The sequence below is a fragment of the Aquarana catesbeiana genome, linkage group LG06 (genome assembly GCF_042186555.1).
Source record: "Aquarana catesbeiana isolate 2022-GZ linkage group LG06, ASM4218655v1, whole genome shotgun sequence".
In the NCBI taxonomy this organism is placed as follows: domain Eukaryota; kingdom Metazoa; phylum Chordata; class Amphibia; order Anura; family Ranidae; genus Aquarana; species Aquarana catesbeiana.
Genome location: NC_133329.1, coordinates 256,358,152 through 256,383,965, shown reverse-complemented (window position 1 = coordinate 256,383,965; position 25,814 = coordinate 256,358,152). Strand labels below are relative to the sequence as shown.

General features: G+C 40.4%; 1 protein-coding gene across 3 annotated transcripts in view; it reads left to right on the top strand.

Annotated features, from left to right (window-relative positions):
• Positions 1-25,814, top strand: part of GULP1 (GULP PTB domain containing engulfment adaptor 1) — a 1,281,953-nt gene that overhangs the window by 573,566 nt on the left and 682,573 nt on the right. For 2 of the 3 annotated variants that reach the window (XM_073633220.1, XM_073633217.1), the window contains exon 3: positions 12,722-12,801. The exons of the other annotated variant lie outside the window; for it this stretch is intronic. The gene's annotated coding sequence lies outside the window, so the exon portion shown is untranslated. The remainder of the gene's footprint in view (positions 1-12,721; positions 12,802-25,814) is intronic. 3 annotated transcript variants of the gene reach the window in all.

Here is a 25,814-nt window from a genome sequence, read left to right as displayed (position 1 = left end):
CAAAATTCCACTTATATTCACAAAATCCACATGCAAGCTTCTAGGGGAGTTTGTATAAATACTTTTATACACCTGTGAACAATTAACCACTCCCCTTTATTAGCAGGAAGGAAAAAAAAAAGCTGTTTAAAAAGTGTCAGAAAAAAAGAAGGGAAAAAAGTATTTTAAAAACTGATAGCAGACGTATCAAATAAAGGAGGAAAAAAAAAAAAAAACCCAAAACAACACTTGCATCTCTAACATTTACTGCCAAAAAATAATTCAAAGCAAGAAAGCAGAAATTTAACCTGCTTATATTTTTTACTGCTGCTCCTCCAATCATTATGGTAATGAAATTTTTTAATCACTTCAGTCCCGGAAGGATTTACCCCCCCCCCCTCTTCCTGACCAGGCCATTTTTTGCGATATGGCACTGCTTCGCTTTAAGTGACAATTGCGTGGTTGTGCGACGATGTACCCAAAAAAAATTGATGTACTTTCTTTCCCCACAAGTAGAGCTTCCCTTTGGTGGTATTTGATCACCTCTGCAGTTTCTATTTTCTGCTCTAATAATAAAAAAATTAGCGACAATTTTGAAAAAAAAACACAATATTTTTTACTTTTTGCTATAATAAATATCCCCAAATTTAAAAAACAAATAAATAAAAATTTTCCTCAGTTTAGGCACATATGTAATCTTCTACATATTTTTGGTAAAAAAAAATTGCAATAATCGTATATTGACCATTGACATTTATACAGTGATCAGAGCTAAAAATGGCCACTGATTACTGTATAAATGTCACTGGCAGGGAAGTGGTTAACACTAGGGGGCGGTCAAGGGGTTAACTGTGTTTCCTCAGTGTGTTCTAACTGTAGGAGGGATGGGACTGCCTAGGGGAGGAGACCGATTGGTGTTTTTATATACTAGGAACACACGATCTGTCTCCTCTCCCCTGTCAGAATGTGGATTTGTGTGTTTACACACACAGATTCTCCTTCTGGCTCTGTCAGGAGCGATTGCGTGTGCCCAGCGGACATTGCACGTGCTTTGGCTAATCAGCACCGCGGCACATGCGCCCCCTATACCCCTTAAAGCGGATTCACGCAGAGGAGCCATTCCGCCGCTGTGAAACGATGGCGGGCGGTAGGCAAGCGTAAAATAAAACCATTCCATTTTCATTATGTACCTTATTTCAAACCCTATGACATCACCACCGGGCCTCTGTGCTACTCGGTGCAATCCAAGCAGTTTTTGGCTGGGTGGGCCTGTCAGAGTGCTGTACACAGCTTCCTGTTTCAGTACTCCTCTCAAGAGTCCTTCACACCAGTGCAAATAGTAGGAGGAATTCTACAAATATCAATATGCTTTCATATGTGGATATCAGCCTGGAGGAGTTTGAGCTGCTAGACATACTGGATCCGTAATTCCCACGTTCAGTGCTGAGCCTGCATTATTGAAAGAGCTGAAATCCAATGAATGAAAGCAGAAGGCCAGGGACAGTAAGGCTACTTTCACACTGAGGCGCTTTACAAACAGCAAGCAGCATCTTTGCAGCGCTGTAGGAGCGGTGTATACACCGCTCCTAAAGCACCCCTGCCCATTGAAATCAATGGGGCAGGGGCGCCAAACTGCCTTTTTGAGCGGTTTTAACCCTTTTTCGGGCGATAGCGGGGGTTAAAAGTGCCCCGCTAGCGGCCGAATAGCGCCGCTAAAACGCTGCTAAAAATAGACCGCAATACGGAGAGTCCACCACAAGTTAGATATGCACGCCATGCAACTCCGGGATCTTCAATGCCATGTTGAAGATCTGGATAATAGAGGAAGACGACATAATCTGAGGGTGAGGGGTCTCCCCGAATCTGTTGACAACAACCAGATTCTTCCTGCTGTCATGGATCTGTTCAATCGTCTCCTTGACCAGCCTCGCCACACGCCTATTGCAATGGAGCGCATACACAGGGCCCTCAGGCCACGAGGCAGGGACACAGACCCCCCCAAGAGATATCGTCTGCTACATAAATGATTTTGCTCTCAAGGAAGACATCCTCCAGAAGGCCCGTGATAAAACGCAACTAAACTTTGAAGGACACACAATACACATCTACCAAGACCTCTCGGCAATCACGCTCAGACACCGTAAAGACCTGTGTCCTCTGCTGGAGGTCCTACGGAACAAAGGAATCCGATACCGCTGGAAGTTCCCGTTCAGACTCCAGGCTATTCATCAAGGCCATTCCAAGAGTCCCTGAAGAACTGGATGCTTTCTGCCAAACCCTAAACATTCCATATGTTGATGTCCCAAACTGGTATACCGATTTTAACATCTCCGATCCTGACCACCTATCTAGAGAAGAACCGATGGAGGCTCAGGACACGAGATTCCGGAGGCAACGATCCCCATCGGCAACCAGACCCAGCTCAACTGCCTTGTCTCGGCACCAACCCACGAGCCCCATGACTGCCCCCCTGCCTTGCAGGGCACGCCGCGATTACTGAGACATATTTCATAGAAGACGCCCAGGACACCCAGATGATATACTCACTTCTGCTTCTGACCCTGTCATACCCGTCAGTTTTTCTCTAAAGGGAACCCGCAAATCATCCCCTCACTATGCTGAGAAACTGCTCACTCCGCTGCCATAACCCCCTCCAGCAATACACGGAGGACACAGCAGTGCTTATTGCTACTCTTATCAACCTAACACACAGCAGGTACTATGCTCCAACAATTCGCGCCATGATTAATCTTGGTGACAGGCTGCACCTGACAGTACATCTCTAACCGGTGCACACAAACCAACACAGCCTCCGAATTTTCATGCACCGCCAGCCTGTAGATCAACATGAGACCCTTCAGCGATGACACACCTTACTACAGCACGACTCCAGCAGCAGCACTACCAGGACCGATCCCCCTACAGGTCTTAGGGATTCCACAAATGGATCATTTGCCATCTCCCGGACAGTCCGAGCCCCCTGGACTCTGTTTCCCATTCACGCCTGCTTCCGCCCATGATAAATAACAGAGACACGATAAAAGAGCCTACTTATGATTCCGTCTATGAATTTCACGACCGCAGCTACAAGATCGAACTAACCTACCCTAGAACACTGTGCTTGACGATCGGCTGATACCTATGCTCCAACTCTCTCCACCCGTAGTCATCAATATGGGTAATTAGTTATGGCTCTTCTAATATGAAAGTTTTATACTCCTGATTAAATACGATGCTGTTTGTTACATGTTGTGAACAGGCCATTTTGCTCTGCTTTCCCCACTCACCATTATTTGTTTTATCTGCCCAGCCAAGATTAGAGCTCAGAGATTTACTAACGATCGATTAGATTGCTAACTCTCCCCACATCGCCAACTAATGACGTCTCATGTTATATGACACTGCACGCCCACTCATGAGCGATGTACACGATGCCTAATACATATCAGGATCGATTGATAACATTACATCCCCCCCATAAGGAATATACCCGCCCACAACGCCTCTATACACGACTATCGAGGCAATACCTGCTATGACCCACACTTATAATTAATATTAAGAAATCCCCAGTTGAAGCTGATCACTTGTCTTTTCAACCTCTCCAAAACACCTTTGAATTCCCTCCTTGGTTGCAGTTCTATAAGCATTATCTCTTGTTCTGTTCTCGAGAACTTGTTATCATGCTGCTGAGTGGCAATCTTAAAACAAAAAAAAGGGAGGGGGAAGGGAGAAAGGGCCCTTTTTCTTTTTTCTTTCTTCCCCTCTCTGGCAGTACCTCATCTACATAGGATGCACTCCAGCTATGGATCTGACAATGTTTAATGTTACATGTTACTTGTTCATTTTCCAGTTAGCTCATGTTTTGTAATACACATGCCGCAAAGACTCATTCAGGCAATCCAGAAATAACATAGCTGTCACCCCCCAAAATAACCTCACCCACAGTGCAAAGTGGAGACATGCCCTAGCGTAATTATTCCCTACACATTGACACGTAACGCATGAGCCCACTGCCTCACTCCTAGCAACCCGCACGTCCACTTGCTAAACCTATTCCCCACTTGCTCACGCTTTTGCACGTTTAGGCTACTGGTATGATGGATCATACTGAATAACTTGTTTTACCCTTCTCTTTCGACAAGCCAACTCCCACACAGTGGCAATATATAGATACTGTTTTTCGCACTTTACCACTTATATCACAAGCCACTGATTTTTTTCCGTAACACCCACATCTGTGGCACCTGCCCACTTGGACAGGTGAGCAAATTGCCACCTGCCTTTCGGAACACCCCTCCTTTAACTTCTTCTAACCCCAACACACTGTCCCACGTGCTCCTTTTTCTTCTAATCCCACACAAACAACACACACTACTTGAATTCAGCCCCCCAGCCCCCCCCCCCATCTGCCTCCCTGCTACGGCTCCTGAAACATTCCTCACTTTACAACCAGAAGGACTCACTGATAATTCTTTAAGATGAGCTCTTCACTATCCAATACAGCCATAGTCTCACTTAATGCCAGAGGACTCAATATACCGGAAAAATGATCCCAACTTCTCCTGACCACACAACGAAGCAAAACTGACATTATCTTCCTACAAGAAACGCAATTCCACACTGACTCCACACCGAAATTACAAAACCACCATTTCCCAATGGTGTATCATGCAACCAACCCGTTGTCCAAATCTAAAGGGGTCTCTATACTTATAGCAAAACGCTGCCCTTTTCAACCTACCGATGCAATAATAGACAAGGATGGCAGATACCTTTTTTTGAAAGGGTCATACCTAAATAGGAAGATCACGCTAGCTAACATCTATGCCCCAAACATCAGCCAAGTATCCTTCTTCCGTACCATCACTGACTTGCTAACCACCTTTCAGGAAGGTATTCTTATACTGGGAGGAAACTTTAATGTCCCGCTCAACCCTATTCAAGACACCTCTTCTGGCACATCCTCTCTTCCTTATGCAGCCCTACGAACAATTAAATCCCACCTTCAAAATCTATTACTCCACGACACCTGGCGTACCGGCACTGCACTGCAGGTACTCCAGAATAGATTACCTATTCATGTCACAAAAAGATTTGTCCATGCTCAACCACGCGTCCATAGACCCTATGTTCCTATCGGATCACCACCCCGTTTCCATGACATTGACGTTCCCTGATTCTCTCCCCTGCTCGCAGACATGGAGACTAGACCCCTCCTTACTTACTTATCCTAATATCGCAGCAGAGGTTGAACAACGTATCAAACAATACTTCCTAGAGAACAAACCCCCCGACACCTCTCCAATCATTAATTGGGAAGCCCACAAATGTGTGATCCGTGGTTTCCTTACGAAACCGTGAAAGACGACAACACTACACAGACCTCACTGATCGGATCCAGAAGCTAGAAAGGGCGCACAAACATACGCAAGCTCTAGACACCTTAACTGACCTTATTCAAGCCAGAAATGAGCAAATATATCCTATCTCAGAAAACATTCTATGAATATGGCAATAAAGCCAGTAAAATACTTGCAAGAGCCCTGCAAACCAAAAGAGCTTCTACGATGATACATTCAATCACAGATGCAACAGGACAGAAAATGAACTCAACCCCAGACATAGCCAGACAGCTCGTCAAATACTATTCTAAACTTTACAACCTCCCCCCAACAGACCCACCCACAGATGAGAACACAAGGAAACAAATGATCATTGCTTTCCTACGACAATATAGCCCAACTCCCATTTCTGAATCCATAGCACAAGATCTAGATACCCCCTTGAAAAGAGAAGAAGTTCACCTAGCATTGAAGCAAATGAAAACGGCTAAAAGTCCCGGACCCGATCGTCCACAACTCCCTCTGAACCCCCGCGAGATCTACTAAATGCCCACATTGCAGTAATCCCGAAGCCAGGTAAGGACCCAGCTGTGGTCTCTAATTACAGACCCATCTCGCTACTCAATGTAGATCTCAAATGGTACGCCAAAACGCTAGCGAACCGGCTTCTCCCCCTCCTCCCCCCAACTAGTCCATCTCGACCAAGTTGGCTTCGTCCCGGGCAGAGAAGCGAGAGACAATACTCTAAAAGCCATTAACGTTCACCATTGGCTTACATCCACCCAAAACCAGGGATTCCTACTTTCCCTCGATGCAGAGAAGGCATTCGACAGAGTGGCCTGGGACTACATGACAGAAGCTTTAAGGGCCATTGGCCTCCCTACCAAAATGCTAAACTTCATACTAACGCTTTATTCTAATCCCACCGCTAGAGTCCGAGTAAATGGCCACCTGATCGGATGCCTTCTCTATCTCAAACGGAACGCGCCAGGGCTGCCCCCTTTCCCCTCTTCATCTTCATCCTCACCCTTGAACCGCTTCTGAGACGACTCAGAGCTAACCCAGATGTTAAGGGCATAGATATCAAAAAACGGACTTACAAACTAGCAGCCTTTGCGGACGACATTCTCCTTTTTCTCACCGAACCGCTCACAACACTCCCGAACTTGCTCAAAGATTTCAACACTTTTAAGACCCTAACCAACCTGCAAATTAATTTTACGAAATCCAATGCCTTAAACATTACAATATCTTCCGAAACATGTAAGCAATGCCAAACAACTTTTCCGTTTACTTGGCACAATCGTGCGATCACCTACCTAGGCATACAACTCCCAAACTCTCTATCTGACCTGTACTCCCTAAAACACTTACCATTATTACAAACCATAATAAGAGACTTAACAAAATGGGCTTCAGGGCTCTTTTCCTGGTTTGGTAGGGCCGCCATCATTAAAATGAATATCCTGCCCAGAATACTGTACCTTCTACAGACGATCTCAATCAAGATCCCACCTGCCTCTTTTTCAACCTATCGAACAACATGCATAACATTTGTGTGGGGCAAACTAAAACCGAGACTAAGCTACTTGAGGCTCACCTCTCCCAAACTCAAGGGAGGAATAGGTCTACCAGATATACGAAAATACCAACAAGCAAGCCACCTTGCTAGGATCATAGACTGGAACATATATACCAAACATAAAGATTGGATCCAGCTAGAACAAGCAATATTGCCTCTTCCATTAGCTCAACTCCCCTGGATCACCCCACAACACCCCCCCAGGTTGTAAGCTCCACCCACTCATTAAGCCAACACTGCTCTCCTTTCGGAATGCATGCAACAAACATAAAATCTCTTCAATTCTGGGCCCAATGACACCACTTACACGAAATCCAGATTTCACCCCAGGAACACATACTTCCTTTTTAGCAGACGGTTGGCCTCACCCAAACATCTGAGCAGAACAATTCTTTGAAGAAAGTTGCCTCCTCTCTCAATCAGAACTTGCTGCCAAAATGACCACAGATTCGTTCCCCTTCTGGACATATGTACAAATTAGACATTTCTTTGACAAACCTAAGCCCCGACCTGATTGAATTAGACGTACCACCACCTTCGAATCCTTATGCTTAAAAGAAGAGCCCCAAAACCACTTAATTTCTCTTACCTACGCCTTGCTATTCTCAGACCAAAATCCCAAACTACACTGGACCATCAAAAAATGGGAACAGGAACTTTCTATTGATCTTACAGATATAGAATGGGAAAACATTTACACACACATACATAAGGGAACAATCAACGTACATGTACAGGAGAATGCATTCAAGGTATTCTCCAGGTGGTACAGAACCCCCCCTTAAGCTACACCATTTCTATCCATCTCTTTCCCAGCAATGCTGGAGATGCAAGACAGAGACAGGTTCACTTATACATATCTGGTGGACTTGTTCTAAACTCCAGCCCTTCTGGAAAGAGGTCCACAGGCTTACCAACCAAATAACCACTTACACACTTGACTACATTCCAGCGCAGTTCCTCCTTCACCATTCCACGACTCCAACACGTTCCTACTTTTGCTCACTAGCCATGCACATGGTTAACGCAGCAAAGATGTGTGTCCCATTCAAGTGGCACTCTCCTGATCCACCATCTATAGCAGACTGGTTTAAGCGTATACAAAAAACAGCGGAAATGGAGGAGCTCATACATCAAGCAAAAGACACACCCGCCAAGTTCACCAAAACATGGTCATGCTGGCTACATTTCATCACCACAGATGACTACAAAAAGGTCCTGACCTCAAAGGAACACGGGAGCTGTGGCAGGGAGATAGAGGAAACCCACCCCCCCAACTCCCCATTCCTTTCCCCCCTCTTTCTTTATCCGGACCCCCATCACACACCGCAAAATGACACAGAGAAATTCCTTACATAACCTTCATGAACCATTTGATACCCAACATCCCCCCCACCCCGTTTTCATAACCCCACTCTCTTTTATTCAGATTCTCACACCTGATATCAACATGGTCAAAACTAACACCAATGTAGTCAATTCATAGAACATAAACCTATCTTTAATTATCGCCTGATCATTGACACTTGCGTTCAAAAATTGTTATGTACAATGTTCCTCAAAAATACAATTAAACCAAACGAGAGAGAGAGGGAAGAAAAGGAGGATTTAAAAAAAAACAAAAGAAGAAGAGAAAACAAAGAAATGCAATGTTATACCATATATGACTTGTACACCTCTATCTATTTTGACACCTATACACATGTATGCTTTTAACGTTGGCTGCGTCCGCATTCCTGTATTACATATTATGTTCTTCTTTTTATTATTGTTGTTTCTATACTCAATAAAAACTTTAAAAAATATATAAATAAAAAAATGGATTCTGGCAATTGAATAAACTGATATTCTAGTGCTTAGGCACATTTAGATGCATCTACATCTGTGTATGCACATCAAACATTTTTTCTGCCAAAACACTACTGCTCCTGAACGCACTGGCTGTGTTTTCTTTTTTCTTCTGCTTTTAAATGCTCCTGCCTCTAAACTCCTCTATTTGCCTGTGTTTACATGCAGGATAACATGTAGGGGTGTTTAGAGGCAGGAAAAAAAAAATATGCCCCTAGGAGCAGCAGAAAAACTGTCCAGTGTGCATGAGGCCCTAAAATGATTGAAACTATCTTTTGACGTTACAAGTTTGTCTTATATGATCTTCTTTTTTTTTTACCGGCCTGCGTACTGTGTACTTTAAACATTATAAAGACTATGATGGTAAATGTCAGTATACAAATTGTTATTCCTCGTAACAACATTGCTGTTAAAGTGAAAGTCTAATTTTAGCTTAACGTTCTTGCTCTAATGCAGGGGTCTCCAAACCAGCTTACTGTTGTTCAGACTTTAGGGGGGCCGAAGTGTGGCCGGTGAAAGTAGAAATTTCCTGGCATCAGTGGGGGTAAACAATGCCCCATCTCTAGTATTAGAGGGAGAAATAGTGCCCCATCATTGGTGTCAGTGGGAGAAATGGTGCCCCATTGTTAGTGTCAGTGAGAGGAATATTGCCCCAAGGGCCAAATAAAGGCAAGTAAAGGGCCACATCTGGCCATGGTGCTGCAGTTTGGAGACCCCTGCACTAATGGATCAAGACCAACAGAAAGGCTGAAATACAGACCTTTACTGAAAAAAAAAAAAAAAAACTACTGGTTCCCTGACTACAGTTATTGAATATGGGTCTAAAGATGTTGGTACCTGGTCATGTGATGTCTTTTGAAGGCCATGATCAGAATTTAGATTGACTGATCCTCCTCTTTGGAAGATACCACCAAGGCAGCCCATAGACTTTTTGTTCAACCAGCAGGTTGCCTTGATTCCCCCATCCACACACTTGAGGTGGATGGGGGAATCCTCCCTCACACACTGACGTTTGCTCAGCTCTTCTAAACACTTTTCTCCCAGGAAGAGAAAAACCACATCAAAAACAATACCAGGCCACATTTTTGCAAACATTTAGGCGTGTCGAGGTGTGTCAAGTGCTTGGGTGTTTGTTAACTTCATTAGCCAGGATAATAATTTATTCTGGACATTGAAATTATTAAACACCTAAGTGCTAAATGCTCCTAGTGCTTAGGTGCATTTAGACGTGTCGGGCCTTTTTTCTGTGTTTCTGAGCTGCTGTGTGCATCAGGCCTTTCATTGAATACACTCTGGATGAAGGGACAACAGAGACACCTTTGGACAGCAGCACTGTCAATCTAGGGAGTAGGTAGTGTAAGATATACTAGCAGATTTAGATACACTAACAAACGGAAGCTGAACTCCAGGTAAAACTTAAGGCCTCATGTACACTGCTGCTGGTAAATGGACGTTTAAGAGCCGTTGGGCATTTTTTTCAGCTGCCCCTGAACTCTTCTTTATGTTATCAGCACCTGTACACATTGTCATTTACAGTAGTTTCTAATGCTTGCAAATGCTTGTAACAGCCTGTAAACAGCGTTTCGTTTACAGACGTTTTTCATTGTTAAACGCTTCTAGACGCAAATGCGGCTAAACGCAGCATGTAAACATGGCTAAAGGGATGTTTTTAGACGCCGGTTTCTAGCTGTCAAGTTAAATAGTTCAGGAGAGGTTAAACAACATCCCGTGTACATGAAGCCTAAGCAGATACAGCAAACCGTTTTGTTTTCTTTTCCTTTTGGGATGAAGGTTCTAAACAAATAAAAGCTGATTATTCTAAGCACCGCTGTCAGTGTTAAATGGTTTACTAGCCAGTTCACCATGTGAAAATATAGGAAAGAAAGCCTAAAAAAATGAATGCAGCTGTTACATCTAAGCATAGGTAATCTGCAATATATTAATTGTTGCTTTAGGATTTAATACAGTTTTAACATATCTCAAAATAACATCTTTGATTCAGCTTATTTACTTGTCAATATTACCAGAATAGAAAACCCTGTTCACACTTGTGTGCGTGTTTCTATGTGGTACTAAATATTTGCTTTTAGAACACCTCCAGGAACCAAGAAAAATGATTGGGAAGCTACTAATTCTAATATCCAGTTAGCAAACAAATTTTAAAGTCAGAATGTGATATTTATTTATTACAGGTACCTATTAGGTACTTGCAAGTTACACAGCGCTTTACATATATATTGTACATCCACATTAGCCCCTGCTCTCACGGAGCTTACAATGCAAGGTCCCTAAAGCACATTCATACATATATATATACTAGGGCCAGTTAACCTACCAGCATTTGTGACGTGTGAGAGGAATACAGAGTACCAACACAGGCATTGGGAGAACATGCAAACTCCAGGTAGGTTGTGCCATGGTTGGAATTCAAACCGACGACCCTACTGCTGCCAGGCAGAAGTGCTTATGTGTACGCAGGCTGAAGTGCTGTGAATGTCTACTCAGTTTACCTTAATCTGGTTTCTGTAGAGCCTATAGGACTAATGGGGTACAATCAATAGGGAAAGTGGTGGATTGATGCAGTAGTGCAATTTTTTCGATAAAAGCTGAACTACTCAGTCTATAATTTGTGTTCACTGAAATATAACTTTCAACTTTTTTTTTTTTGGTAAATTCCTTTTTATTGAAATTTTTCAGCATTACATAAAAAGTAACAGTACACACAAAAAATGAAGCTAGTGGAAGAAACTATACAATGTGGTTACTAAAAGATTTACTAAATATGCTTCCTGTCAATCTGAGACAGTAGAAGTGGAGGAGAGCCATCTGCCCCACACTTTCTTAAATTTGGTGAATGCCCCTCTATTTGAGTAAGTGGCCTTTTATGAGGGGACCACCTTATTTACCGGTGACTTCCAGGCCACTACTATTGGTGATATTTTCTTACATCAGTTTTCTGGCATAGAATAGCAACAGCATGAGGAGGGTGCAGATCACATTTTTAAAGGCTAGAGAATCTACCAAACTCAAGAGACATAACTTTCAACTTTAAATTTAGTGTACTTTTAATATGGAGCACTGGGATTCACAAGCATATTATATAGGAGCGCAATGCATACTAAATTGTACTCGTATCACAGCACGTGTTCCATTTGTGTAGTGAAAAATTTTAGTACTATTCACTAATACTACTTTAAACGCAAATTATGTATCCTGTTTGTCCTATGAAAACAAACAAAATGAAAGCAATGCCTTTTTACTTGCCACTTTTTAATACATACGTTTTTTTTTTTTTCTTGCCTGTTAAGGCAGCTTTATTAGAAAAATAATAGTGTTGTTGTGTGATTTATATTTAATGTATTTCTTGAGCGTGTCTTGTTCTATCTGCATGTTGTTTTATAATAACTAGCAGCTATGCTACATCTTTAATGAGATCCAAGGCATTTTCTGTTCAGACCCCTACACAATGCTTTTTTGAAATAGGATTGGAAAGATTGGGTTCCAAGCCAGCTTTACAGAACTCTATGCATTACAGATTCTAAAATTGAAGGTAAGGAAAACTAAAAAAAACTTCATAAAATATGTAAACCTTCAGTACAAAAATCAAGTGGGTCATAAGAAAGAATCTCTAGACAGGACTGAAGCAGCATCAAACATCGCTTCATGATCAAGTATCTTGTTACGCATTGTTGAACAATAATCAGAAATGATGATGAGTTATTGAATACTTCAGATTATAAAGTGTTGGCAATAATTTGCTTAGCTGAGTAAAATTCCTGTGTATTACACACCACACTGGTTTTATTGAACACATTTTTCCCCTACACACATAAACCATTACAAATGTAATATAGTAAGCTTGTGCACTGTTATAGTTAAGAAGAAACTGATGGTTGCTAAAATAGCAGATAGCCGAGTGGTATAGAGAGGGGTGCTAATTATATTTCTTCTGCTGTTGTCTTTGTAGATCCCTGTCACACAGTATGAAATGTGGTGTCACTTCACAAAAGGGCCTGGATAACAAAGCAACCTTGAAAATAAGTGACAGTAAGTTATTTTTCCACTTCCTACCCATAGAAAAATACAGTCCTTGCAATCCTTAAACATGACCAGACCCTGGGGAAAAAGAAAACGTACCCAGGCTTAAATAACAATCAAATAGTAGCCTGCCTGATTTTTTTATTTTTTTTTTACTTGCCTTTTTTGTTCATTAAAATCCACATGGCTCTTCGCTTTGTGGCTTAATTTTCATGCACCTGCATCCTATGTGAGATGCAAAACCCAATGGCATGGAGCCAACGCCTCCTTAGGCTTAGTCTGTGATTTTACCTGTAGTGTTAACCTGGCAGAGCTGCTTCTCCTTATATTCACAGTGAGTGGGCATTGTCACCCTAGGAAAAGAAGTGTCTTACTGGCAGAGTAACCAGGTTAGAGGGAAGGCAATGGAAAGAAACGAAAACAATTACAGCGAATAATGAAATGAGTGAAGGTGAAATGTCTTTTATAATTTTTCACTTAATAAGTTTATGAAAAGTGAACTTTTCCGCATGCTTAAAAATACAATACTGTAATTCCACATTAATTTGTGACAGGCACCATCACATGCCTGTATGTGCCTTCAAATATGTTTCCAACAGCTCGGGATCTCCAAAACATGGAGCACTGTGATATGATAAATACCAAATTTGTTTTTGTCAGTGGTTTGCAAGCCCCATACTGCAACCAACCAATCTTGCTTGAGAACCAATAGTTTGGTCTTGAAGGTGAGAGGAACTGGAAAGATAATGGAAAATGTTTGTAGACACCTGATGTCACCTGCTTTACATTACTGATGTAAGGGGAATTCTAGTGTAAATAATGCTTCTCAGCCATAATTATATTTTACATTTTTTATGTTTGTACTACAAATTTTAAGAGGTAAAAGTATTATTTTCAAAAGTAAAAGATTCTGTAAACATGTTACTGAATATAATGAAAGGTCCCCCAAAAAGACCCAATGCCCAGTAGAAATGCTAGCTTGAGGGACATGGTTTATGTGCAATGTGCCTGTTTTGTACTATTGGACAATTGGTTTCCAACTTCTCCTTGTCCTTTGAACAACTTTAACATTCATTAGTATATGTGTATATGAAATATAGAGAAAACGAAATCACACACTCTAATTAAAACATATTTAGGCCTTCACTAGGCCACATAAAAAATACCCTACTTTCAGTCTGGTACAAAAGGTATGGAATAAATCCAAATATCTCCAGAGTATTGATGGCTATACGGAATACAGTCCCCTGTGGCATAATGACACTTATGGGGAATTAGCTAAATTACAAAGTGGGGCTTGATGGAAACAGTTTGGAGTTACACATATTAAACATATTTTTCGGGATAGGGTGTTGCGTACGTTTGCTGATCTAAAAGAGGCGTATAATTTGCCTGCATCGATGTTTTTTTATTACATGCAACTCAGGCACGCATTGATGGCTCAGGGCCGCTCCTCGGAATGGCACTTGTCACCAGCCCCGATATTTAACCTCCTGATGGATGCTGACTCATCTAAAGGATTTATTTCTCAATGCTATACCATCCTGTTGCAATCTGTGATGAAGCGGCATCCCCTGAGGGTGAGAGAGAAATGGGAAATGGAGGTGGGACAGTTTGACGAGGATCAGTGGGAAGAGATTTTTCAAGCGGTGAACTTATGTTCACTTAATGTGTCTCAAAAACGTACACAACTATATATACTGTTGAGAACGTACTATACCCCCCACAGGTTACATTTAATGAGTCGGCAGGCGGAACCAACATGTACTAGATGCATACGTAAGCATGGGGATCTTATACATATGCTGTGGAGGTGTCCCAAGCTCCACACGTACTGGACAGGAGTGATGCGGAACATTAACTCAGTTTTTAATGTGAATCTTCCACAGGACCCTAGAGCATGTCTCCTGGGGGCCTTGGAGGAATATGAATGGGAAGGACAATGTAGAGAGGCTATTCATAGAGTACTTTTTCAGTCCAGAAAATTGATTATGACTCATTGGAAGTCTGATAAGCCCCCGGCCATTAAAGAATGGACTGATAATGTTAACAGAACTCTGAAGTTGGAAAAGTTGATATATCAACATAGAGGTAGCATGCAAAAATTTGAAAAAATATGGGGTCCATGGTTGGATGTACCAGGATTGGCCCATATGGAGCTGGTGTACGATAGGCTGCTAGGAATCAATGCCGAGTGAGGTACAAATTGAGGTTGAGTGTAACTGGAACCATGTATTGAAGGTGCTATATTGTTGCCGATGATTGTTCACTGGATTGTGTGGTGTATAAGAGAAATCCTATGGGTCTGCCCAAAATGCTTGTATTGTCTTTCCTGTAAGCTTAATAAAATTTTGTTGGATAAAAAAAAAAAAAAAAACATATTTCAATGTTCTAGATTTAACATGTAAGGGATCTGTAAAAAAAAAATATATATATATCCTGTGGCAGCTTACCACTTCCTTGGTTCTCTCTGGAGTCCCCCATCCACCTTTAGCGAGTTTATGGCATATCTTTTTAGCTTGAGGTAAGCTTTAATACATTGAAAAGTAGTTTCCAAGCAGAGTTAATTAGCCTTGAGAGCTTCTTACAGTATGCTTTTGCTTATATTTAACAGTACAGGAGCTACATTACATGACATATAAATTAAAAAAGAAAGACATTATGACACATGGAAGTACAAAGATAATGACACAAATACATGAGTAAAGCAGTTAGATGAAAGCAGTAAGATAATAAATTAGTACTCAAAAATGCTTTCTGCGCTACACTGTGGCTGTTTAACCAATAATTTTTGCCAAAAATGAAATTTAGTATTGATACTAACAAAGAAGAATTACCTTTCTGGATGTTTAAATGTTGCTCTGCATTGCTAAATGGACACTTAGCACAGAATAGCATTTTGGGGACAATAATGTATCACTAACATTTAAGATTTATTGTTGGACATAAGAAATAACTAATTCCTTGCAACATAACTGCTGTATATCCAGGCTGTTTTTTCCACTGGGCACACTGGGCAGTTGCCCGGGGGCCCCACTTATCTGGAGGGCCCCATCCAGGGCTGATCCTCAGTGCTGCAATCTGCTGCTTAAGTTGACTGCACTGGTTGCTCACTTGCTAGAATCGCCGGCGGCCCAGTGTCTAGCTAGCAACCAATGACGTCAGTCAGAGGCTGCGGCCGCCCCAGCATTCATAGTGCACCGTGGCCACCCCAGCTGCTAGTGTACAAGTCCGCCCACCTCTGCCATGTTCTTCAGACAGCGTGGAGAGGGAGCGGAAAGATGGCCCTTGATAGCTGGCGCTGCCTTGCTGCTGTGAGTGACACACTGTACTGCACCAGGTCGGTGGCCTCAAGTCTAACACGGTCTACTTAAGTACGTTCAAGTTGTGCATCACACGCAGCCACTGTCTGTGTCCCTCAAAAGCTACCACTGTGCCCATCAAACACAGCCACTGTGCCCATCAAAGCTGCCACTGTGCCCATCAAAAGCTGCCACTGTACCCATCAAACGCTGCCACTCTGCCCATCAAACGCTGTCACTCTACCCTTCAAACTCGTGTTATATTGTCCAAACATTGTGTTAATGTTTAAACACTGATTTTGTTGGAAGTACCAATAAATATAGCCTTTTTGATCATTTGCATTTTCATTCTTGTGCGTGATTGTGTAGACAGGGCCCCAGTGCACTGTATTGCCCGGGGGCCTATAATGCTCTTAAGATGGCCCTGTGTATATTTACAGGAATTCAAGCAGTTCAGTACTTAAAGTTCATGTATACCCTATCACCTTCTCTTGACTGTTCCCTTTTGGCCTAATAAATATGCCATTAAAAGTTTTTTGTTATCTATTTGATAAGTGTAAAAAGTTGGGAGCTGATAAATGCCTTAACGTAAGGAGGTTTTATGGAGGTGAGGATGGGGAAGAAGATGAAGAGAGGTCTGTGTTTTTTTTGTAATCCATCGGGACTGTAATCAGGGCTGACAACGTGCTTTGGAATTCAGAGCACAAAATACTCTGTATTGTCATTTTCAAGAGGAAGGTTGTCAGAGCCCACTATATTTCTGGCATATCAATAGATATTTTTGTATTTATTTTTTTGCAGCGTGTTTAATTAAAGGGATAAAACTTTGGGGTTTTTTTTGTTTTTTTTTTTACCAGTGACTGCATGATACTGGTACCACAAGACTTGCTTAATCTCTTTGTGCCTTGGAGAAATTTAGGTTATAGAAGCACAAATAAATTCTGTCTTACAGGAATTCAGATCCAATCATGTAGATGCTGATAGTAAATGGTTACAAAATGTTGCAGATATGCACCAGCAAGTTTTAAAACCACTTTATTTTAAATAATTGAAAATCGCTGTGTTTGCTCATCTATTAAAGCAGGGAACTATAACTAATTTTAGAATAGGTACACCACTCTATACGCAAGTAAAATCAGCCAGTGTGCTGTAATGAGGGCTGGTTCCTGTCAGAACACGTTAATTTACATGTGTTGCTTTCTGTGTTGACTTGTGTTTTAGCAACTGCATTTGAAATGAATTGGTTGACAAACAGCAGGTTAATACAACCAGAATGCAGCATGAAAGATTTGTATTTAGTTTGCTGAAATACAATGCAATATGGGAACAGACTTGTTTTTTTTTTTAAATGCATGCATTTGGCCAATGCTGGAAAATGCAGCAAAATGCTTGCCAACACTGTCAGGTGGGAATGAGCCACGAGAGCCGCAGCATGATAGCCTGATTTACTAAAAGGAAATGCAAAAGTGTGGGAAGAAGTCACTATGAAGATGGCTGGCACAGGCATGTTAGAGGTTTCCATACACATAAGCACCTCTGTTAACACATCTAAGAAATGTAATCTCCTAACTTACATGCTAAAGTGGCCATTCTCAGCAAAAGTTCAGAGGTTTCTAGGGTTCCTTTAGCTATGGCTGACTGACCTCCGATCTGATGGTGCCTGTAAAATTGCAGGTTCAGAGCCATATAGAAGAGCCAGCAGCATAATAGCAAAGATATTTTTTAGCTGTCTGCTTTCACATTGAGGCTCATTACAGGCGATATAGCGATAAAAATAGCACCTGCATAATGCCTGTAAAGAGCCTCTCCTCCCACTCCAGTGTGAAAGCCCGAGGGCTTTCACACTGGAGCGGTGCACTGGCAGGATGGTCAAAAAAAGTCCTGCAAGCCACATCTTTGAGACGCTGTAGGAGCGGTGTATACACCGCTCCTACAGCGCCCCCGCTCCTGCACATCGAAACCCATTGCAGCGGCGCTTTGCGGGCGATTTTAACCCTTATTCGGACACTAGCAGGGGTTAAATGTGCCCTACTAGTGGCGACAGTAAAGCTCCGCTAAAAATAGCGGTGCTTTACCGCAGATGCCCTCAACTCCCCAGTGTGAAAGAGGCCAAGGCCCCTTTCACACTGGGGTGTCGGTACCATTGGCTTTACCGTAGTTTTTGCGGGGGTTTTCGGCCATTAGCGGGGCACTTTTAACCCCCCGCTAGTGGCGCTTTGCCAGCGTTTCGGCAGTGGTGCCCATTCATTTTAATGGGCAGGAGCAGTGTATACACCGCTCCTTCATTGCTCCAAAGATGCTGCTTGCAGGAGTTTTTTTAACGTCCTGCCAGCACATTGCCTTCCGGCTTTCACGCTGAGACTACAGGGGTGTCATTTTTCAGGAGCTTTTTAGATGCTATTTTTAGCCCAAAAGCGCCTGAAAAACGTCTCAATGTGAAAGGGGTCTAAAGGTTACATTTTGACCACCACAATTCTTCCCACTGACAACAAATGTAAGAGACATTTTTCTAATGGCCTCTGATAAACAAATTTTAGCAGGAGTTCCTGGGACCTAAAAATTTCTTAAAGGGTTCCTCTGGAATAAAAAAGTTTGAGAAAGGCTGCGCTAAAGTTTATCTCATATTCAGATCATACATTGTGCTATTTTTGTGTCTTATGCAGATAAGGTGAACTAAGTAAAGCATATGTTTAAATTCTGTACTAAAAAATAAAAATTATAATGTATAATAGGGCTCTACACCACCCTCCATGTTGCCCATTTATTTTAATGTATCGTGATCACGTTTTTTTATTGTTAAATGGTGTTTTTTTAGAAATAAAAATACTCCCCTTTTTCATCTGCACTATGTGGAGGCATGTTTTTTCTTTCCACATACCCTTCCTACAAGTCAATGGTTGACTTGAGTCTTATCCGAGACGTCTCCCTTCACCTGATTTGCATCCCAGTCTTGCTGTGAGGACTTTCCTGGTGGCCCCCGGAGTTCCAAGCAGATTCAAACTTGGAAGATTCCAGTGAGGAGATGTTGCCCTCCATGCCCTGAGTGGCATAACGCACATGCGATTCCCTGTCGCTGACACGGGAATCAACGGGATCTGGTAAGAGTTTTCCTACATACCATCCTTTCTACCATCCCTTTACCATTGCCTCATCCCTCCGTTTTGATTGGATTTTCATGAAGTTCAATTTGGGACTATCATCCGAACAACGCCTAACTTTGGAGCTTATTCACCTCCCAGGGTTGTGGGACATTATTGTTCATATATTATTGATTTTATGTTTAGCACAGGCCATCAGGCTGTTTTTTTTTTTTAATTATTTTTATTTTTTATCTTCTTCTTTGAAGCACTCATTTGAAACAATTCACTTGTTTCTATTTACTTATACATATATTATGCGCTGCATTTTTTAAGTTATATTCTCATGGTCTTTGTCAGATTGTATGTAGCTGCTCCCTTTTGGTTTTGTTTTTTCACGTATTAGTGCAGTGTTTTTTATGCACTTTTTTCCTAAAAATTATAATGCAACAAGCACCATGACTGATCACTATGTATGAAAGGCACATGCACCAAACAAAAGTGCAGCTCCAAAAAACCTGTACGCTGTGCTTTGGTATTCATATTGACAATATGTTACCTGATCACTGTAATTTATTTTTCAGCATAAACATATACTTTGCTAAGTGACTAGCATGTAGTCCTTTAGGAAATGAAACCCTTTGACAAGCATACTTCTCTTATCTTTAGCCAGGATATTTTTCATTGCTCCCTGAATAATTTTCTTTCAGTTTCCAACACCCCTTCGGGAAATGTGACATACAATGTTCCAATGAATCTAGGCAAGTCATAGCTCTAGTTTAGGAGCAGATTCAGGAGAACTTCCAACAGTTACAGTGATTGCAAAGTCTCTTCCATTTCTGTAGACCATATACTGTATGACTTAAGGTAATTGTGGCCTCTTATCCAGTATAAGATCTATAAAATGTACATATACTAATAATCTGTATTCTGGCTTTTTATATGATGATGAAAGAGACCGTATGGCATGGACAGAAAAGGGTTCTAGGTTTTGCTTTTTGTCAATATAATTGATGGGTATCAGTATTAGCCTGTGTCCATTGTAGGGCTCTTCAGCTTTGTAATGAAGCCTCATGTAGACTACAGAGTCTGTGGGTTTTGAGGACAGAACACAGAATGTTTGACATCTGCAATCAGTACCTTTTTAGCATACTCTAAGTGGGCATCTACATTGTCCTCTTTCTGGCACTGCTTACGTTTGAATAAAACTGTTAAATCAATCATTGTACATGTACTAGTCTCCATTGCATTAGAAAGCAAAGGTTTGTCCTTGGTTATTTTTATTACCAGAACAGCATTTTTAAACAATGTTTTTGACCTCCCTAGAGAATGACAGAGTTCCTCCAGCATTTATAATGCTCATTATTAGAGACAGCATACTTTTAACTTTTCGTAAAAAATCTCTATGAGCAGGTAGTGAAACTTTCTGTTCTTCTATGACAAATAACAATGAAAGTACCAAATGTGTCTCACTCTTATCATTAGTCAGGAATATGTATGTTCCAGCAATTCCTTATAGGTTATCTCCCAGCTTTTTTTCTCTTCAGATAGATATCTGGCAGTGTGTTGGCAGCCTTAGTGTATACTAAGGCTGTGGATACTTAGGATAGTGTGCCTCAGTGGATACTTTTATTATCTTTACTCAAGCAATGTTTAACAAAAATGTGTAATGTGTAGCATTGCCTCCTGTTCCTTACATTTAGCTCTGTGCATGTCCACTCTTCTGTGTACAATGGCCCACACTAGGGATGTGCCCTCAATAAAACAATAGTCAATGGAAAGAACTGCTCACACACTTGGATACCTAAATAAAAAAGCATATGGATGGAAAAATATATAATTTTCTTTTTTGAATGCAGTATTATGTTTTCATTTAGAGTTAATAGAGCTCCAGCATTTCTCTCTTATAAAGGAAACCAAGTAAAAAAAATGCACTTTGGTACACATGACTATGTAAAATAATTTCAACCTCTTTATTCTCAAGCAAGCTTGTTTAATTAATCATATGTAAACTTTAGACCATCAATTCATTAACTGAATCGGCTAATGATGGCAATAAAAACCCAACAGAGTATATTCATTGTGGAGATTAATCACCCCTAATCAAAAACACTAATAAACCTCAATGGCAAATTCCCTGTCTATTTAACCTAATGTAAATTATCCTAATATAATCTACATGTTGTCTACCTGAGCTAGTCCAAAGGTAACTGGGTTTATGAAATCAAATGTTTTTTTTTTTCCTTGTCAAAAGAAGTTTATTGAGTATACAATGTTATAAAGATACATAAAGTAAGTTTACAAGGATCTATAAAGTAAGCTTATTGTTTTACAGTAGGGTTTATATAGGTAAATATCATGAAATTTCAAATATTAAACATTGGGTTCACGTAAACCTAAATTAAAGATATATTTCATTTCCTTAGTTACTTTTGCAGGTATTTAAATGATTTATACCTACTATACATATTGTTTACAAGTAGAGTGTATATAGATCAAATAAATTCTGATAATGAGCTTTAATCGTAAGGTGGAGAAAAGGAAAGAGAAAGAAGAAAAAGGGTTGAAAGGTAGAGGTATGGTCCACAAGGTTGTCCCGCTCGTCAGTTTATTATTCTTTTTAGTTCTCTTTGAAGCCTTAGAATGGGTGTCTCTGTAAGTCATTTAATCTGTTACCATGGCAACAGGACAGAGTCATTGAAGTTTGACAGGAACTGTTGTTTTATCCAAGGATGCCAAAGTTTTTCAAATTTTGGAATTTGATTTTGATCGATGGCTACCATCTTAGCATGGGACATTGTATTATTCATTCTGTGAATTGTTTCTGCTAGTACCAATGTAGGAGATTTCCATGCCTTGGCCACTGTTTGTTTTGCAGCCGTTATTAGTTGGATCATAAGTTTGAATTGAGAGAGTGTTAACCATTCCGGTTTTAGATTAAGTAAAGTTAAATATGGATCTGGTTGTATTATTTTTTAAAATATTTTAGATGCAATCACGAAGACTTCCTTCCAGAAGGTTAGGATTACTGGGCACGTCCACCATATGTGTAAATACCTGTATGTGCCTATTTCTGGGCATCCTCGAAAACAAAGAGCTGAGGTATTAGGTGAATATTTTGCCACTCTAGCGGGTACAAGGTACCAACGAGTTAGGACTTTATAATTTGTCTCCAGTGCTAAGATGTTGGGTGAAGATGACTTAGATGTGAGCCATATGTTAGACCAGTCCGTGTCTTCTAAAGTTCGTCCCAGGTCCTCCTCCCACCTCTGAACGTAAGAGGGTCTATTAAGATTTGCTACTCCATATAATTGATTATAAAGTGATGAAATTGTACCTTTAGCAAATGGATCTTTTGTACAGATTGATTCAAAATTGGATAATTGGGATAATGGTGTATCCCCCTTTAGGAATGGTGTATAGAAATTTTTGATTTGGAGATATCTAAAATAGTTTGGTAGATCATATTTTTCTCTAAGCGATGGGAATGAAAGGAATGATTTAGATGCTATGAAGTCATTTAGTGTCTGAATGCCTGATGTTGTCCAAGCTTTAAAAGAATTTGGGTAGATCCATGCCGGATAAAAGGCCGGATTTCTGATAAAAGAAAGGAGAGGATTGTGTGGAGATTGTAACTGATATTTGGTTTTTAGTTTATCCAAGAGAGATAAGAAGTGTTTAGTTATGGGATTATGAATTTTAAAGCGGTCTTTAGGATCAAGCCATAATAAATTTGATATTAATAGAGGGTCATTTTCTGAAGCTTCTATAAATACCCATAATGGGATTTCCTGTTTTGCATGGTATTTGGACAGACTGGCCAAATGTGCTGCTCTGTAGTAGTTAGTAAAATTAGGGTATCCCAAGCCTCCTTTATTTTTGGGAAGATGTAGTGTGTGTATAGGTATACGTGGTTTAGAAGAGTCCCATATAAACGAAGTTGCTCTTTTTTGTACTATTCTCAAAAAATAGGAAGGAATTGGAATAGGGAGGACTCTGAATAGATAAAGCAATTTGGGTAGAATAGTAATTTTGATTGCATTAATCTTCCCTATCCAGGATAAAGGAAGTTGCGACCATTGTTTTATTAGATTTGTGATCTGTCTTAATACAGGAGGATAATTGGTTGAGAATAAGTCAGAATGAGATGCTGTTAAATGAATTCCAAGATATGGGATTGATTTTTCTGCCCATGTGAATGGGAGTGCAGCCCTAGCCGGGATCAATTCCATGTTTGTGAGTGAAATATTAAGCACTAGGCATTTCTTAGGATTAATCATAAGGCCGGATAGGGCTGCAAATCCATCAAGAGCTGGTATTAAGTTAGGACCAGAGACCTGTGGTGATGATAGAAAAAGTAATATATCGTCTGCAAATATACATAATTTGTGTGTAATACCTCCTACTTCAATGCCAGTTATAGTTTGGTTTGTTCTGATGTATTGGGCCATGGGTTCGAGTATAAGGGCAAATAATAAGGGAGATAATGGGCAACCCTGTCGGGTACCTCTTTCGATATTAAAGGCTTCAGATTTGTATCCAGCATATTTTATATAGGCTTTGGGTTTATTATATAATGCTTTGATCCATGTTAAAAAGTGGGGTCCAAAACCCCATTTTTGTAATGAATATTGCATATATTGCCAGGATACTGTGTCAAATGCCCTCTTAATATCGAGAGATAGAAAACATAAAGGGATTTTCCGTTTTTTAGCAATATGTGCCAATAACACTGCCCTGCGTATATTATCGCCTGCCTGTCTATTTGGCATGAAGCCTACTTGATCTCTATGTATTAATTTTCCTATAATGCTATTGAGGCGTTTTGCTATTATTTTTGCTAATAATTTAATATCAAGGTTTAACAGAGAGATAGGCCTATAATTCACACAGGAAGTATCATCAGAAAGGGGTTTTGGGATCATACAAACAATTGCCATTAGTGTTTCTTGCCGAAAAGAATGTCCATCTAGAAGTTTGTTAAAAGTTTCAGTGAGAATGGGAGAGAGTATTTCTGAGAATGTTTTATAGTATAAAGCCGAGTAGCCGTCTGGGCCTGGTCTTTTGTTAAGTTTTAGGTCTTTTATGGCGTTAGCAACTTCATCTATAGTTATAGGCTCATCCAAACTGCTTTTTTGATTCTGAGATAACTCAGGTAAGGTTATTTTTGAGAAGAAGGATTCAGCCTCTGTAGGGTTAAATTCATTGTTTGTCTTGTATAAAGTTGCGAGATGTGAGTGAAATTTATGGACTATTTTAACTGGATTACAAGTGTAAACATTTTTTGATAATTTCAAACGTATTGGTTTGAAAGATTTGTTAGTTGAATTTAATGCCCGAGCCAAATATGTACCTGGTTTGTTTGTATTCATGTAGAAATTGTGTTTGGAGCGTTTGAGGGATTTATCAACTGACTCAGTGAGAAATAGATCGTATTCCAATCTAGATTTTTCCAGATGAGATTTTGTACTCTGAGATGGATTATCTTGAAATGATATGTAGGCTGCATTAAAATTGAGTTCTAGTTTTTTTGCTAGATTTTTGCGTTCCCGTTTAAATAGTGCCATTTGTCTTTGTATTGTACCACGCAAGACAGGCTTATGAGCTTCCCACAGTGTTATTGGGGAGATGTCTGTTGTATTATTAATTGATATGTATTCCTTTAAAGCTTGTTCAATGGCCATCTGATGTAGTGGGTGTTTGAGCATTATGTCCGGTAAGTACCACGTTGGGTCATGCGCTTTTGGTATGGCTGAGGCTATAGTAGTGTATACTGCATTATGGTCAGACCACGGAATCGGAATTATATCTGATGCAATAATTTCTGGTATCATTCCTATTGTTAGAAAAATATGATCTATTCTGGTGAAGGTTTGATGAGGGTGCGAGAAATAAGTGAATTTTTTTCATTGGGTTACTTTCTCTCCATGAATCTACCAGATTGTATTTGGAAAGAAGTTGAGAAAAAGGTAATCTAGAGGTTATTTTGGATGGTGTAAAAGGTGATTTATCTAGAAATGGGAGGAGGACCTGGTTCGAATCCCAACACATTATCACTGTTCCTATTTTGTGTGTATTAATCACTTGTAATATATGTGAGAGGAATGGTGTAGGTTGTTTGTTAGGAGCATAGTAGGAAATCACCGTGATTGCTGTATCCATTATATAACCCATGAGTATCAGGTATCTACCTTCTGGGTCTTTAATTTCTGATGATAAGGTGAATGGTGTGGATCGGTGAAATGCAATTAGAGTTCCCCTTTGCTTGGTACAGGCAGAAGCCGTGTAAATTTGTTGATAAAAAGGAGAAATATATTTTGGAGTAGAATCTTTGGTGAAGTGTGTTTCTTGGAGGCATACTATGTGAGCCGCCTTGTTATGGAAAGTACGGAAGGCTTTGGTCCTTTTTTGAGGGACATTTATTCCCTGAACATTCAGGGAAAGTATATTCAGTGGTGCCATGGCAATAGATCAAATAGTTTTGACTTACTTTTTGTTATGCAGAGCTGACTGCGCAGATCAACCTGTGTGGACTGAAGAGATGAATAGATAGAAAAGAAACCAGTGAATTCTGGAGTAAAGAGTAAACAAAAAACATATGAGATTAGATGATACATTGTATAAATTATTTTTTGCAAGTAAT